Source organism: Dipodomys merriami, unplaced genomic scaffold, assembly GCF_024711535.1.
Source record: "Dipodomys merriami isolate MVZ:Mamm:240054 unplaced genomic scaffold, mDipMer1.0.p SCAF_6, whole genome shotgun sequence".
Taxonomy (NCBI): domain Eukaryota; kingdom Metazoa; phylum Chordata; class Mammalia; order Rodentia; family Heteromyidae; genus Dipodomys; species Dipodomys merriami.
In genome coordinates, this window is record NW_027206179.1 from 52,368,594 (window position 1) to 52,386,856 (window position 18,263).

Below are 18,263 nucleotides of genomic sequence, written 5' to 3' on the forward strand. Positions count from 1 at the left end.
TCATTGGACCATGACCTCTTTTAATAACAAGAATATATTTCCATTCCGTTTAAATATCAGCACTGCATCTTTATTCTGCAAGCCTCTTTCTACATGAACACACTCAAAATAATTCATATTGCCTATTAAATATAAATATATTATTCATTCTAATCTTTACAAGTTTAGGGGAAATATGCAACAATTGTGAGTTATTTTCAGAATCTTGAAAAGGAGATTTGGAAAATTTCTCTTCAGTTTTATGGGTTTAAGGACACTTTGCATCATTTTATTTTCAGGTGGAATAAAAAATGTAGATTTAATTTCTACGCCTTTGACAAACAATAAATCAAGAGTTCATACAAGAGATCTGAAGGAATATATAAATATGTATATATATGTGTGTGTATTTATATTTATATATGTATGTATCTTCCCAACCTAACAATGGGGAAGAGGAAACTTCTCAAAGGATGGGATGGCAAGGATTAGATTGCCATCATCCCAAATCTAAAAATATTAGAAGCTTCTTTTTTTTTAAATTTTTTTTGGTTGGTTGTGGGGCTTGAACTCTGGGTTTGGGCACTGTCCCTCAGCTCTTCAGCTCAAGGCAAGCTTGAGCCACAGCACCACATACGGTTTATTGGAGATAAGAGTCTCAGAGACTTTCCTGCCCGGGTTGGCTTTGAACCATGATTCTCAGGTCTCAGCCTCCTGAGTAGCTAGGATTACAGGTGTGAGCCACCAGCGCCCAGCTAGAAGCTTCTTTTGAAAATACCAAACAGATAAAAGTTTTGTGAGAAATCAAGCAGCATTGAATAAAGACTTACCCTGAAATGTTTGATGAATTAATCCTGAGGAACAGCATGATTGATTTTCCACTCTTTACATGGTCAAACTAAGATTTAAGTCCCAGTTATTGACACAGCTTTAGTAATAGCAAAGTTGGGATAAATTGTTAAGCCTCTTATAGTTAAGAGCAGGGACAAAGGATCCATCTTACAGGAATGGCTTCAAAATTATGGGGAATCCATAATCATGTTGCTACGAGAAAGGCAGAGAGAAAAATAAAAGGAAGAAAATAAATAATGTCAGGTACTATTTGATTCAAATGAAAGAAAACAAAAGGAGAATCACATGCCAATTAGCATGTATTTAGAATATTTCAGTATAAAATTCATAATACAAGCTACTCTTTATTGTCAAATGATATGCTGAGTAAAAGGTCATCTTAATATTTCTTTTATTTATTCTCATATGAAAACATACGAGTACATGTCATGCTCCCTTTGATATCAAAATCTTAAGAGTAATAATTTTCTCATGAAGGAACCTTTTTTACTATTGACAAAACAAAGCTATCATAGAGTTTCTGCTTTTGGTTTTCTTTTAAATATACATGAACATTACAAATTGTTACAAATGGAAATTTTAACCCTGTGTATTTACTGATAAGCATTGTGATTAAAACACATAACACAAACTAAGTGGCAAAGATGGAAAGTAACTGAGAAAGACTGCTCTGTCTACATGTTCTGGGTGACTCCTTCTACTTGTGCTACTCTCTTATGCTGGGTTGCAATTGGCTAGTTTAATCCATTTTCCTCATGTTAAGTAAAACAAATGTCTGTCAGAGCGTTATCTGGGGCAGATGTCATTATGACCTGAATGTCTTGATTACTGAAGGAGTAATCTTTCCAAACATTCTCTAACTGCTACGCAAAAATACCAAACTGATTTCCTGGTCTAGATGGAAAAATTTTCTGAAGGTCATTAGTAGTAAAATGTCATCATATGATTAACATCACAGTTGAATGTCTTAATACTAAGTCATAGGCTTTTATCATAAGAATTCCTATACATTTTTAAAAAATGATACATGTTTTTCTTTCTTTGTATATAAAGTTTGAATGGAAGTAGTAATAGTTGAAAAAGGTGATTCAAAGAATGCAATCATGTTGGTTGCTGGTGGCTCACACTGGTAATGCTAACCTCCATGGTCACACTGGGCAGGCAAGTCTTTGAGAAACTTATCTATTAAAGTACAAGCAGAGCTGTGGTTCAAGTGGTAGAGAGGCAGCTTTGAGCAAAACACTAAGGGAGAGCACCAATACAAACACAAAATAATGCTATCATAATAAATGAGACTTTTAATCTCTTGAACAGGTTATTGTTCCTCAACTACCTTTGATGTTACCTAATAGCTGAAGATTACACAACAATAAAACACAGGTTTTGAGTTTAATAATATAAAACTAATATACATAACATTATATTTAATTGTATTGAAATTATATGAAATATTAGCTGAGGTTAAGAATATGTATCAATGGAACAAGTCAGCTTTCAGAACTGCTTCAAACATTCTAAGAATTTGTCTAAAACACAACATAGTGGCATATCTACTTGCACACTCATCAATATAAAGTTTACATATGTATACACATATACATATACATATAGATAGATTGTAAGGGACAAAAATATTCTAATTGCTATCAAGTTTTATGTCTTCTGAAAATGAAACAGAAGGTAACAAAAATTCTTATTTGTAATGATCATACCAACACCTTCAACAAAATATTAACTATTCTTCAAAATCTTAACTATTAACTATATTAACTATTCTTAGCAAAATATTAATTATTCTGTCAATTCTTTTTAACCAAAGATTTTCAAATAAAATTACTTATATGTGTGTGGATCCTAGGTATTGAACTCAGGACCTGGGAGCTGTCTCTGAGCTTTTGGCTCAAAGCAAATTGCCTAATTCTGGAGCCACAAATCCACTTGCAGTATTTTGGTGGTTTAACCAAAGGCTGCCAGGACTGGCTTTGAACAGTTATCCTCAGATATCTGGTATCTGGATATCTAGGATGACTGATGAGAGCAAACTAGCACCTGTTTTGAAATAAAATAATTTAATATATACATATCTACTTGCAAAGCTCTCATAGAAATACAAAAAAGTTATAATATTCCAGGAAATGGTTACATTTCTATTTGTGAGTGATTACAAACATTGTCTTTTGAATGAAGATAGGTTGCTTCGTTTTCTCTTTTGGTTACATTTTCCAGGCTTCAGAAAATACAGTTTCTATGCAAATTACCCTCCTCTAACATTCATTAAGCCCTTTTTACTGTGAAACTACCAGGTTCTCAGTCTTCTCTCAGTTAACTATGAGAAATCTTGGAAGGGTCAAAACACCAGAACAATGCTACTCTGATTTAATATAAAATATGGAAACCAAGATATTGTTCAACACTCTAATTTTGTGATCTGTGAACATTACAGAGACATACTACTGAAATAAAATATTCACATGTGCTAGATGGAAAACCTAATGAAAGAACTCATACATATGATATATTTTTTAACAGATTCCACATAAGAATTTTGTTGATTACTTCTGTACTATTTAGTTCCACAAAATTACTCAACATCTCATTTGTAAACACTGCAGCAGGTGCCAATATTTCTATTTCTGTTGGTCTCATGGAATGATAAATACTATATAAACTATTAGTAATCCACACCTTTGGGAAAACAAAGAATCCCAGTTAATTACTACCTTAATCTAATTGTCCCATCTAGATAACCTCACCAATCATTTTTTTTACCTGTAGAGACTTTTCACAGAAATGTTTAATTTCAGGCTGGGAAGGTGGCTCAGTGTAGAGTGCTTGCCTTGCATGCCAGATGCCCTGGGTTCGATTTCTCAGCACCACATAAGCAAAAATCAAAAAGCCAGAAGTGGTGCTGTGGCTCAAGTGGTAGAGTGCTAGCCTTGAGCTGAAGAGCTAAGGGACAGCGCCCAGGCCCAGAGTTCAGGCCCCAGAACCGGACCCCACCCCCAAAAAAGAAAAGAAATGTTTAATTTCCTGAAACTATTAGAGGATGTTTAAATATTTTGCTAGGGAAAAGTAACAATTAGGGACTCAAACATAAAAATAATTTCAGTAATATTGGATATTAATATATCCTATAAAATTATTGAAACAGTATATCTATTTGTATTTACTATAAACAAAATCCTGTTTAGTTTTAGCCCATTTAATAATTGATGCACACTATGTTTAACTTACTTTGTGTGAGCAGGTACACGATTTATATGTATATAAACATAAAGTGACATATGGGAGGTACTGCTTATAGATTAAAGTTTTAGTACTAGAAATGATAATTAGCTGTAGACAGGGCTGACTTTATACAATACTTGAATTACTTAACTGCTGTAACTTGGGCATGTCCATTGTGTCATTTCAGTTTCTATAGTTTATATTTAGAGGTTTACAGTCACTCAAAATAACTCAGATTTCCATTTCCCTGCAAATAGTACATAATAGTTAAACATAGTTTTGCATCTCAAGCATTAAAATTGTAAGTTAGATAAGTAACAATTAAATTTTATCTTTTCTTTTTTTTGGTGGGGAGGGAAGGGTCATGGGCTAGAACTCTATGCCTGGGCACTGTCCTTCAGCTCTTCAGGTCAAAGCTAGAGCTCTACCACTTGAGCCTATCACCACTTCCCGTTTTTTCTGCTTATGTGGTGCTGAGGGATTGAACCCAGTGCCTCATGCATGCAAGGCAAGCACTGAGCCACCTTTTCAGCCCCCATTTTATCATTTTAATATTTATGTGGCCATGAAAATTACCTTGCAGTATTAAAGTTACATTTAATAAGTCTGAGCATTTCATCAAATAATTATCCCAAGATGAGAAAAAAAATTACATAAAGGAAAATTTAGAGCAATATCAATATATTTATGTTAGCTAATAATCTTTAAATCCAGAATTCATAAAACTAAAAGTAACCCCGGTTTTCACTGTATTTGATGTTGTTATAATTTGGGGAGGGGAAGGGAAAAAAACAAAAATGTTTAAATAGGATACAGGTGGACCCATTGCATCAATGAGATGTACAAGACACTATGTTGAAAAATGAACTTTAAAATTTTGGGGGTGAGGGGGTGGTTGGGAGTGTAGTTGAGGAGGTGGGAGGGAAGGGATGGTAGGAAAAAACAAAGGAGGAGGCAACACACTTGATAAGAAACATATTCATTACCTTGCTCATGTAACTGTAACCCCTCTGTACACTATTTTCACAATTAAAAACTTATTTTAAAAATAAGTAAATAAAATAGTTTTGTGGGTGTATACAGTTGGTAAATGCATGTGACTTTTTAAAATAATTAATTGGTATAAATTTTTAATGTTGAATATTAAATATTATGTGTGAAAAATTTACATACAATGTACTCTTAGGTTGAAACAAGCTTTTTCCATAGCACCTAGGCTAGCTGAAACCTCACTATGTACCTGAAACTGTCCTTAAACTCATAATTCTTGATCTTCTTACCTCTGCCTCCTTAGTGGTACAGGAATGCATCATTATTCATGGCTCTTTAGAATGTAATGTACTTTGAAAACACAATTTTTTGTGCATGTTTATTAATGGTTTTGCTAAATGTCTAAATGTTTAAAATGTCACATTAGTAAATGAACAAAATATGTTCAAATATAAAGTTCATTTCATAAGCCTATTGATTTTTCAATATTAAAATAATCTAATTAAGTAGATATCCTTTATATGTAATCATTCTAAGCCTTGAAAGTTAAAATATGGATAAAGTTTAGATACTAACTGTAATATAAATGGAATAAAAATTGAGAAGAAAACGTTTTCTTGAATTTTTTCTTTTTCCTTTTCGTTTTCTTTTTATTTCTTTTTGTTGGTCGTGGGGCTTGAATTTTGGGCCTAAGCACTGTCAGCTCAAGGTGAGTGCTATACAACTTGAATTTCAGCGCCACTTTTCTGGTGGTTTATTGGAGATAAGTCTTTCACAGACTTTCCTGCTGGGGCTGGCTTTGAACGGTGATCCTCAAATCTCAGCCTCCTGAGTAGCTAGGATTACAGGTGAGAGCCACCAGCACCCACCCTCTCTTGAATTTTTTTTGGTTCTCAATTTTCAACTTTCATATTTACCTTGGATTTCAACAAAGCAAAGACAAACTTGAAAAGTTATTATTTTATCTGATGGCTTTGCTCAATCAACACAGAAAGAACAATTAGAGTTGAAATGTTTCTCAACATAGAATTTTTGTTATGCCATGTGTGTGTGGTATTATTTTAAAATAAATCAATAGGCTTAGCCATCTTTTGAAATGCAGGTGCAAATATAAATCATCAAAATTAACAACACTATTATTGTATTCTGTTCAATTGAACAAATCACCAGAATTTAGAAAGTAGTCAATGAGATATTAATCCTTAGTTTTTTGACATTTCTGAAATTTCAGATCTGTATTACCCATAGCTTAATTGGTGAATGAAATATTAGTTTCACTGGTATGTCAATGAACAAGTGAAATTATGATTACTTCTTTTCTTTATTACATCTTGTCCCACTGTACTTCCATCAATAAATACTTTTGAGATTCAAACTCATATTTATTTATACCTTGATATCCATATGTATGATTTTAGTTTATATTAATGAATGCAATTTTTAAAAAGTGCATTCAAAAATAAATAATGAGAATCACATAAGAATAGCTAAACGTTTGGGAAAAATAAAGACTAATTGTCCACTCTGTTATACATATAATGTACTAGCTCTACAAGCAGTCAAATAATTAACTGTCTCTAGAAGAAATACTAAGGAACATAAATAAATGAAACCAAGTTTGTGCTGTACATTAAAAAAGACTTGAAAACTTTTGTAGACATATAAGTCCTCATGACAAAATTTGTGAAGATCAGACTGAAATTTATTGTAGTAGTTACTTAAATACCTATACAGAGCATGCCTACTTTATGTATATTTTAATTTGCCTCTATGTATATTTTAGTCTATTTACTCTCCTAAATCAAATTTAGAAAGCAACAAACTAACATGGGATAAATGTTTTATTAGTTCAATCTTAGAATTTGAAGTCTATCTGTAAAATTAATTAAAAGATTTATAGGAATCCAGACAGTCATGGCTCATATCTGTAATCTTAGCCCTTCAGAAAGCTAAGATCTGGAATGCTGTGGTTTATAGCAAGTCTCTGCCAAAAAGTTTGAAATATTCTATTTTGAATTGACCAATCAAATACTATACTAGAGGTCTGGCTCAAGTGGTAGAATACCAGTAATGAGCAGCCAATCTGAGAGAGAGAATGATGCTCTAAGTTTAAACAAAGGAGCACACACGTGCGTGCAAACGCACACACACACACACACACACACACACACACACACACACACACACACACAAAGACATGAAAGAATTTAAATTCAGATAATGGTTTGCATAAGTAAAATCACTTGCAATGAGTGAACAAGATATAATGTTTTAGAGGAAGTATCCTTAATATAATTTTATGTAAGGCTTTAATTTTACATATAATAAAATATTTTTACTCTATTAGCCACTTGTAAGAAGTCTCTCATATCTAAGAAAGGAGAACTCAATTTTTCCCAAGAAGTGAGCACTTTTATGCATACTTTGAATAGTGCTAGAGAGATCAGATGTGTTGATTAAAAAACAATGAAACTTGACTCATAAAATTAGTAACATGCAATCATATATAACTTTAAACATTACTAATTAAAATGAAATTGATGAAATTGTGAATCAAAAATTCAAATAGAAAAGATGAGGTTTTGATTAGCTTCCTCACACTCGTGATAGTCCTTTATTAATTTTTGGTTAGCCTCATCATGCTTGGGAAGTTCCTGTATTAATCTTTGGTTAGCCTCCTCTTGCTCCCTATCAGTCTCACACTGAGTCCTTTGCAGGCTTTCAATCTTTTCTTTCACCATATTTACCAGTAGGGTTTGTAGAGCTTTTTGGGAACTCTCCTTTGGATTACTCATTAACTGTTCTGTCATCTGATTATCATGAGTGGGAGTTGAGGTACCGGACTTGCCATTTTTCATCTGTTTCTCTGGCTTGTACTGCCCCTTTAGTATGAAAGTAACACCAATTTCCTGCTAGAAGCATCAGCCTGAGTGCTGTAGTTGCACAGATTGATTAAGGCAGTAAAAAATGGCGGCAGATACAATCTAGTTCAACAGAGATGTCCCTCAGTAGATGAATGATCAAGAAAATGTGATATATATATATTCCTATATTCATATATATATATATACATATATATATATATATATATATGAATTCTATGCCTCCGTCAAAAAGAATGACATCGCCAAATTTGTTAGGAAATGGAAAGACTTGGAAAAAATTGTATTAAGTGAAGTAAGCCAGGCCTAAAGAAACATAGGTCCCATGGTTTCCCTTATTTGCAATAACTAGTATTTGTGTAGGAAAAGCAGAAAGGGCCAAAAGCTATGTACATATGACCATATAAGATGATGTTAAGCGAAATGAACCCCAAGATAGGGACACATTTTTTTTTCTTTTTTGTTATTGCTTCTAAAGTATTTATAATGTGATTATTTTTTGTTTCTTTGTATGTTCCTTCTAAGGTATAATCCCAGTTTTCACTGTATTTGATGTGGGTGCCCTGCATCTTGTATATATACACTTATCTAATTCAGAGAGGGGAAGGGAAAAGATTGAAATGCTTAAATAAGGATACAAGTTAACCCATTGTAACAATGAGATATACAAGACACTATGTTGAAAACAAACTTTACAACTTTGGCTGGGGGTTGAGGGGAGTGCTCAAGTCCAGAGGTCAGTCTCCAAAACCAACAAAAATATAAAAATAAAAATAAATAAATTAAAATAATAAAATAAATATAAAAATAAATACATACATAAATAAAAATAAACATAACCTGGGGGTGGAGACTTAGAATGAAGGAAAGGAATGACCCTTCTTATCCCCTCCACTCAAAGTTGCCAGTGTACTGTGTGGGAGGAGGGGGGAAGAGAAAGAAAAATCTGCTAAATTGCATGAGGGTTTTTTGTTGTTGTTTTTTGTTTGTTTGTTTGTTTTCTTGCTTTTGCCTTTTTTTGTCAGTCGTGGGGCTTGAACTATGGGCCTGGGCTTTGTCCCTTAGCTCTTCAGCTCAAGGCTAGCACTCTACCACTTGAGCCACAGCACCTTCCTTTTTCTGAATGGTTTATTGGAGATAAAGTGTCACGGTCTTTCCTGCCTGGGCTGGCTTTGAACCACGATACTCAGATCTCAGTCTCCTGAGTAGCTAGGATTACAGGTGTGAGCCACTGGAGCCTGGCTTTTGCCTATTTTTTTTAACAATATGAACCCAAACTTTTCTCTTGACTCTCAGGAGAAATGCCTCAGAATAATACACTCAAGTCTATATAAAATAGCCTAAATTTAAAGAGGTAAGTGAACATGCCTCTTATATAGATTATAACTTTCCACCATTATGATGATTGCCTTACTATATCAATTAAATGCCACACTAGAAATGAAGAAATCAAGGAAAGTTTAAGAATTTTGAAAGAGGAGCAATAAAATGGATTCTAAACTTCTCAATGTTGGACAGGAAGATGATGAAGACACCATGCAGAAAATGAACTTTGCAACTTGTGGGCTGGGATGGGAGGGGGAAACAGTGAAAGTGAACGAAGGGTGACATTGTCTGTAAGGAAATGCACTACATGACTTGATGATGGAGCATCAATTTCTATCCTTCAGAAGAAATGGATATCTTAGAAAAACAATTTGTTGGGATAGCAAGAAATGACTAGTTTTTCTTGTTTGTTTGTTTTACCTTTTTTGTAATTAGGTACTTTCAAGGTCATAAATCAATCAATTCCATAGTAAATATGGAGCTTTTTGAGTAAGCCACTAATGGAGAAAGTTATTACCACATTCAAGATTTCATAATCATTCTATAATTAAATTTCAATGTATGTTCAAATGAGCACATCTCAACTTTATTTTAACCTATGATCCATTTTGGTAAACATCAAACTTTTATATTCTCCATTAATGTCATTTGAGTTTCAAAATAAATTAGATATTGTCACCAAGCATATGTCAAATCAATGGTAATATTAGTAAAAAATATTATAATGTGAAAGATAAGAGCTTAAGGTCTGCTGGCTTGGCAGAGAGTTCACGGTCCTAGGAACTAAAGTTTAGACAGAGTATAGGTCACTTTCAATGTCGAACTTGCTTTATTCTTTAGTTTCCAAACAATCTTTTTGTATGATTTATTTGACCTACTTGTAACTGATTGGTAAAATTTAGTTTCCAACTTAGGAAACTAGCACATTTCCTCTCCATCTTCAAATCACAATTCAAGTTTTTAATTCATTTTCTATGTGAAATATAGAACCCATGGCCTTAAGCAGGTTAGGCAATCATTCTGCTACCAAGCCAGCGCAACAGTCCCAATTCAACTTTTAGTTTTGGGGTTGATACTAGAGTTTTTGAATTCAGGACGACACATGCCTGCTCAACTTTCTTGCCCACAGTTGGTGCTCTACCACTTGAGTAAGGCTTCTAGATTGGCTTTTTGCTGGTTAATTGGAGATGGTCTTTTGCTTATGAAAGACCAAAGATTTTCTTCTTGGGATAGCTTTGAATTGTAATATTCTGGATCTCAGACTCTAGTAACTAGTATTACAGGTATGAGCCACTTGCACATAGACCCTAATTCAAATTTTCTCTATCTTTATGCACTTTAGGCATGCTATTTTTGCAGTTCATCATAGGTAAGATATACTGATTTAAGAAGATGTAAAAGTCACTGCAACCATGTATGCAACTCCTGGCTGAAACACAGCTCATCAATGTTCATTGGGATTGATTTTCCTTTGTTTTCAAAAAGAGTGGATTGTATTTAAAAATTAACAATGGGAAATTGAGATAAGAAAATAATATACCAAAATTTCAAGAAATGGCCTTACTTCCCCTTATCCCTTTCATAGCTATTAACATTCATGATCACTAACTAATCACTTACATAGGGAAAACAGCCCTTGGTCACGGAGACGCAGTTATTATGCTGAAAAATATTACTGCATGCAAGTGTTGATCTTTATTTTGTACATATCACATTATTTTCCTCAAAGATATAGCAATCTTTAACTCAATTTTGATAATACTATTTCATGATTCATTATTAATTACTCATATATTACAGCATCCATTCAACCAGAGTACAGAGATACACAGGAACTTTGACAATCTATAAATGTGATCTTTTTTTGCAATGAAATGATAATGTCTTTATGAAATAAGCTATTGTTCCTCTATATCTACAGAAAGAATCTTGGTGAGAATAATATTGCACCATTATATCCATTTAGTAACCTAAAGTAAATTTCTTTATTCTTTGTCACATATCTATTAATCTAAGAAATCTAGAATACTACTTTTATTGGTTTTTCAGATAATAATAACCTTTTCTGTTTATTTTAATTCTAGTATATACATATGTAATACATATATGAATATATATTTCATGTTTTGTTAAAATTGTCTCTTCGTATGCTTATATCTTTCAATAGATATTAGCTCTAATGTAGGAAGCTATAGTTCATTGATTTTTGTATCTCCAATGCTGAAAACATTGCAGGACATATAGTTGTTTTAAAATATAACTTGAATTAAATTAAGTACTTATGACAAAATCAGAGGTTATTTCTCTGGATTAAGTAAGTATAGAATTTTTCACTTTTAATTCTTTCATTTTATTTTGAATTGTAATTATGTTTACTTTTGTGTTTTTCATTTAATATGTAAGCTTATATGCATTTCAGGAAGACAAATCTAATTTAAATAACTTCAGTGATTTTAACTATTTTTCTTACTTTCTTTTTATTTTCTTCAGTGTTGGGGACTGAACTCAAGGCATTTTGTGTTCAGTTTTCTACTACTGAACTGTTTCTCTAACCCAACATCCTTACCCATTTGGTACAATTAAATGCTTTCTTTACTATTTTTTAATTAAAAACATAACAAAATACATACAATTGCTAGCAGAATATAGACAAAAAGAGAAGTACTTTGTAAATTTTGATTTTCTTAAGTCATACACAATTTTCAGCTGTGCACTAAATCTGTCAGAGTTTGTCAAGGGACTTAGCAGTACTGGAATAAACTCCCTAAGTTAAATAGCTAAGTTAGCTTTCCTAATACAGATTCCCTTGAAAGTTCTTAGCTAATGTGTCTAAACTTAGCATTCCAAGAAAATGCACTATCTTTTGTTACAGCTGTATTTCATGGGACAAACTACAATATATATTACATGTACATAATTTGGAAACATAAGGATATATATTTTAATTATTAAATTATTCACTTGTCTAGGTATCTAAAGTATCAAAGCTCATTTAATGAGAGCTACTAGGTTATCTTATATTTGAAAAGATACAATAAAACAATTTAAGGCTTATAAATCCAGTGAAAAAGCCTCATTAAATGTTTTATTTTTTCATTTTTAAGTCGTTATACAAAGGAGTTGCCATTCAGCAAAGCAATTTATGATACAATGCATCGTGATCAATGTCACCCATTTCAACATTCTCACCCATAACCCCTTTCCTCGTTGTCTTATTTTTGTAGGACTTACATTGAATTTTTTACTGCATTCTCCCAGCTTCTCTGAAGACCTCCCAAAGTAGCTTCTTATATATTTATAGACTAATTCTAGCTTCCACATATTATAAAAAATAAATAAAAATTTTCTCTGGGTCTGGCTTACTTCACTTATTTTTATTCCAGGTTCTTCCATTTCTTTCTAAATGCTTCAATATCACTCTTTCTAAAGGATAAGTGAAATTTACATACCACAATTTTTAAATTCTAAATTAAAAAAAGTAGAAAATGTAACTAATATTTTATAATTCATTTCAACCTTGCATGTAGAATTCCTGTTTTAATTCAACATAGGAAATACCATTATTACAGTTCAAATCATTTCTTTTATTGTAATTATGATTGTATGTGGAACATTAATAAATGTTCGAAAAGTCTACTTAGAGTTAACTAAGTCATGAAGTTATGCTTATAGAATTTTTGATGCATCTAATGTGTGTTAAACAGTCTAATCATAGCACAGTAAAAATTAGATTATATAGTAAAAAGAAAAATGCATTCTGGTTAAAGGACAGAGTAAGAGAAGGGTCAGTTTACTCTCTAAAAGCACAATATATGCTTCTAGGGAAAAGTCATGATGACAGTCTGTATAACAATTCGAGCACTCTTTTGTTATTGTCGTAGGTGAGATATTGCTTAATTTGCTTGCAAAGTTCCATACCAGAAACAGTATAGATCTACTTTTATGTGATTTGTTGTGTCTTGTTGTAAATATTTTCTCTCACTAGTGAATGGGACTGTCTTTATGATAGGGAACATTATTCCCAGTAATACATTATTATTATTATTATCAATATTAATATTTGATTTAACCTAGAGCCTCAAATATATCATGACTGTATTTCTTGACTTAACATATTTTGAATCCACCTAAATATTTTTTATTAAAAATTCACATACATTACTCATTTAACTTATTTTACACTAAAAACATAACATTGCCTAATCCATAATCGATTGGGAGATTTATCTTGTTTAGTAGTAGTTAGCGTGTTTAATACCCAAAGTCAATTTGGTAAGATAGTATAATAGACCATAGAATTGTTAACCATTCACTATTACAACCTATTTTCACAAAAATATATATAGCATCAAACTCTAGAGAAATTTCTTCACAAGTGAAAGCACTATATTTATATATAAATTGGCACTATTTTAAATTTTAATGACACTATTATAATATCAATATTCATATTTTGTAGCAATAGTGTTATTATGGATTAAGATGCATTATGAGGTATTGAATATAGATATTCATTTGTGGCTTTTATAAATATAATTAATTTATCATCACAACAATTCACTAGAGATCAACTAGAGAACATAAAAAAATCCAGAATTTAAACTCTGAGAATATCTCACACAATATTCTTGTTTTTGACTAATAAACCATATTAAGTAACATGTAATTATTACATATTATATAATATAGGCTCTTTTGAATAGCTGAATCAGTATTAGATAGACCAACATGTAAATTTAACTGTGAATGAACAATTTTGAAAATGACCAATTACTGTGTTTATTCTTATGACAGATCTCTAAAACTGATTGCAACATTAAGTTCCAGTTTAAAATTAAGGAAACAAAAGAAGAATCTGTAGAATTTTCTTATAGTGTTAGGAACTTGCCAAAGGAGAAAATCCTAGTCCTTTGCAATTTGGCCACTCCAGAACACAAGTTCTTATCCATTGTATTGTGACCAGAAGAATGGAGAATATATGAGTGACATTCTTCAAGTTAATCAAAACTTGAGACTGTGATGTGGGAATACATGAAAGACAGAGAGAGAGAGAGAGAGAGAGACAGAGAGACAGAGAGACAGAGAGACAGAGAGAGAGGAAAGAAAGAAAGAAAGAAAGAAAAAAGAAAGAAAGAAAGAAAGAAAGAAAGAAAGAAAGAAAGAAAGAAAGAAAGAAGGAACGAACAAAGGATTATCCTACTTCAAAGTAATTCTGATGGAATCCTGCGGAAAGCCAACTACCTACATAATGTGAGATACCTACATTTTAATGATTTTATTCACTGATGTTACATAAAGCACTAAGATAAGGATAGTATGGCATGCTTTGATGGAAACATTTGAAAATACACAAAATATAGGATCTGCTCATTTCTTTTTTTTCTTTTTTTTTCTTTTTAATTTAATTTAATTTTATTTGTGAACATACTGTACAGAGGCGTTACAATTACATGGGCAGCATAATGCGTACATTTCTTACCAAGCATTGCAGCCTCCTCCTTTGTTTAACCTTCGCATCCCTTCCCAGCCACCCCCCTCCCCCCAATCCCAATCCTTCTCCTTCCCCCTCCTTCCCCCCCCCACCCTCCCCCCCCCCCACAACGACGTTGTAAAGCTCATTTTGGACATGACAACTTGTACTTCTCATTGTTGCAACAGGTCCACCTGAATCCTTAAACAACTGGTTTTTCCCCATCTCCTCCACAAGTTATACTGACATCAAATATAGTGAAAGCAGGGGTTATACTGTGGGGGAGGGACATACAAAGCAACAAAGAGATAATCTTATAAATGCGTTAGAAACACATGCATAAAAGAAAAAAACATTAAAATACATATCTAAGGGTTCATTTTCCTGACATCACATTATCTGACCTTTTCCGCTTGACTCATACATATACTCGATATTGCAAATAAGGGAAACCATGGGACCTATGTTTCTTTGGGCCTGGCTTACTTCACTTAATATAATTTTTTCCAAGTTTTTCCATTTCCTAACAAATGGGGCAATGTCATTCTTTCTGATGGAGGCATAGAATTCCATTGTGTATATATACCACATTTTCTTTTTCTTTTTCTTTTTTTTTGTTTGTTTTTGTTTTTTTTGTTGGTCCGGTCATGGGGCCTGAACTCTGGGCCTGGGCGCTGTCCCTCAGCTCTTCAGCTCAAGGCTAGCGCTCTACCACTTGAGCCACAGCGCCACTTCCAGATTTTTTTCTTTTTGCTTACGTGGTGCTGAGGAATCGAACCCAGGGCCTCGAGCATGCAAGGCAAGCGCTCTACCACTGAGCCACCTTCCCAGCCCTATACCACATTTTCTTGATCCATTCATCTACTGAGGGGCATCTGGGTTGGTTCCATATCTTAGCTATGGTAAATAATGCTGCAATAAACATAGTTGTGCTGGTAGCTTTAGTGTGGTCTTGTTTGTAAACATTTGGGTAAATGCCCAAAAGTGGGATTGCTGGGTCATAGGGGAGTTCTATGTGAAGTCTTTTGAGGAACCTCCATACTGCTTTCCAAAGTGGTTGAACAAGTTTACATTCCCACCAACAATGAAGTAAGGTTCCTTTCTGTCCACATCCCCTCCAGCATCTGTTGTTGTTAGAGTTCTAGCTAGCAAGATGAATAGAAAGCCCACGGATTGGGAGAAGATCTTTACTAGCCATACAATGGACAAGGGTCTCATATCTACAATATACTTGGAACTCAAAAAATTAAATCCCCCAACAACAAATCCTCAAAGAAACAACTGCCCAATAAATAAGTGGGCGAAAGACTTAAAGAGAAACTTGTCTGAAGAAGAAAGAAGGATGGCCAATAGACACATGAAGAAATGTTCAACATCCCTAGCCATAAAAGAAATGCAAATCAAAACAACATTGGGATCTGCTCATTTCTTGATGTTGTTCCTAGTCAACTATTTTTAAAACACCACTGAATTTATGGTATTCTCTAAGTAAATATATCTCTCCATGTGTCACTGGATCTCTCTCCTTCTCTCTGTCCCCCTCCCCCTCTCCCTCTCCCTCTCCCTTCCTCTGTCTCTCTCTCTCTCCCTCTCCTCTTTTTCCCCTGTCCTGGGGCTTGAACTCTGGGCCTGTGACTGTCCCTGAGCTCTACAGCTCAAGGCAAGTGCTCTACCACTTGAGCCAAAGTGCCACTTCCAGTTTTCTGGTGGTTAATTGGACCTAAAAGTCTCACAGACCTTCCTAACCTGGATGGCTATGAATGCTGATGGTCAGATCTCAGCCTCCTGAGTAGCTGGGATGACAGGCACGAGCTACTGGGCCCTAATGCATATCTCTTAAAAATGTGTGTACATACATATTTATATTTTAAAATAAGTTTGAATATGAATTGAGAAGTGCATTTGGCTTATTTAAGTGAGCTATTCATTCAATATGATCTTCATTTTCTTTTCTTTCACAAGAAAAAAGTGCTTAAATCTCAAGGAAAGGGAAGGTTCTGCTGGAATGATGGTTTCTTTCTATTTAAAGCTTCTTATTGTTTCATGCAGTGTTTTCATGGCATTTTTTACTGTCTCATCAGCTAGTCAATAAAAAATTAGGCATAGAGATTCAATTCTTTTAAAAACACTTTTGAATTTTTTTCCTGAATCAAGTCATGTGTGCAATGGGAGCTTTAATTTTAAAAGTGGAACCCAGATGCCTAGATGTTGCATATTTTTTCCTTAAAGTATCTTTAATATTATATCTTGTTTATACATAAAATTGGAATTATAAAATCAGTAGGTATTTGGATAAGCCATGTTTGTGAAAATGTTTCTAACATTTTTTTCTTATTTTCTTCCTCCACATTTTTTTATTTAGTGTGAAAAATGCTTTTGTTTTATACTTGTTTAAAGAAAAGTTCTAAATGATAATGTATATTTTTCAATGACTATAATTTTTATTCTAACACTTTCCATAAAGTACTAGAAATCTAATCAACTGATTAGCATATTTAAATAGTAAAATTTGATTAAATGTATACTCAATACTTAACTTGAAAGGCTATTAGAGGGAAATCAGTCAAACATAGAACATCAAGGAGAAAACAAGAGAAATCTAGTTGATATATTATTTGAAAATCATTTAAAATGTAAATAATTCAAATTATCCTCACCAAAGTTTCCAGACATTATTTTTTTCTAATATTTACTATTAAATTTAAATGTACAGTAAGTTCCTCCAAGCCCTTAATGTTACTTAAAATGGATAGAAATCTTGAATCAGATGTATGCTACACAAGCAATTTCATATTAAAATAATAGAAAGTCTCACATCCATATTGCTTCTGAAACATTTCTTCAATATATTGAAGAAAGAAATATTAATTTTGAACACTTTCTAGATTTTTGAAAATAATTGTATGAGGTTAGTATAGCCTTAACAGTAAAATTAGACAAGCTTATTAAGAAATCATCAAGAACTTTTTACCAATATCTTTTATGAATATGGATGCAAAAATTGAAATTCAAGTAAATATATATGATGATAAAGCTTCTTACACAAATGAAAGGATAAGACAACATTTTTAAACTTGTTAAGTGACTTAGAACACTAGCATAAAAATAATTCTTATGATTAGTAACACAGAAAACTCTTATGAGCAATTCAGTATCTAGTTTCAAATGGGTGAGACTTAGCAATAGAAAAAAAATTTACATTGTGTGATGAAATGTATGAGAAACACTTCCGGACTCACAGCATTCTCTTTGAGACAAAGGCACCTCTATTGTATGATATAACAGAGCTCTTAGAATGTAAGAAAGCTAGGCAATGAGGACTTAAAGGGATAAGAATCAGAAATAAATAAAGCAATTTTCCTTCATTCTGCTAGACATATTTTTTAAGTGTTTAAAATTCCATATAGACATTTAACCACATTTTTCTGAAGTCATGCATTGTTTCTCAGGCGTAATCCTCTATGGTGATTTTCAAAGATATTATTAAAATTTTTCACCTCATTTAATTTCTCTTACAAATAAGGAAAACATTTACT

General features: G+C 32.8%; 1 long non-coding RNA gene across 1 annotated transcript in view; it reads right to left on the minus strand.

The window, feature by feature from the left end:
- LOC138813528 (uncharacterized) overlaps positions 1–17,968 on the minus strand; it is a 36,203-nt gene extending 18,235 nt beyond the window's left edge. The window contains exons 1-2 of the long non-coding RNA XR_011367838.1: positions 17,927–17,968; positions 810–1,023 (exon numbers count right to left, since the gene is read on the minus strand). This is a non-coding gene — a long non-coding RNA (uncharacterized lncRNA). The remainder of the gene's footprint in view (positions 1–809; positions 1,024–17,926) is intronic.
- Positions 17,969–18,263: the final 295 nt, after the last annotated feature.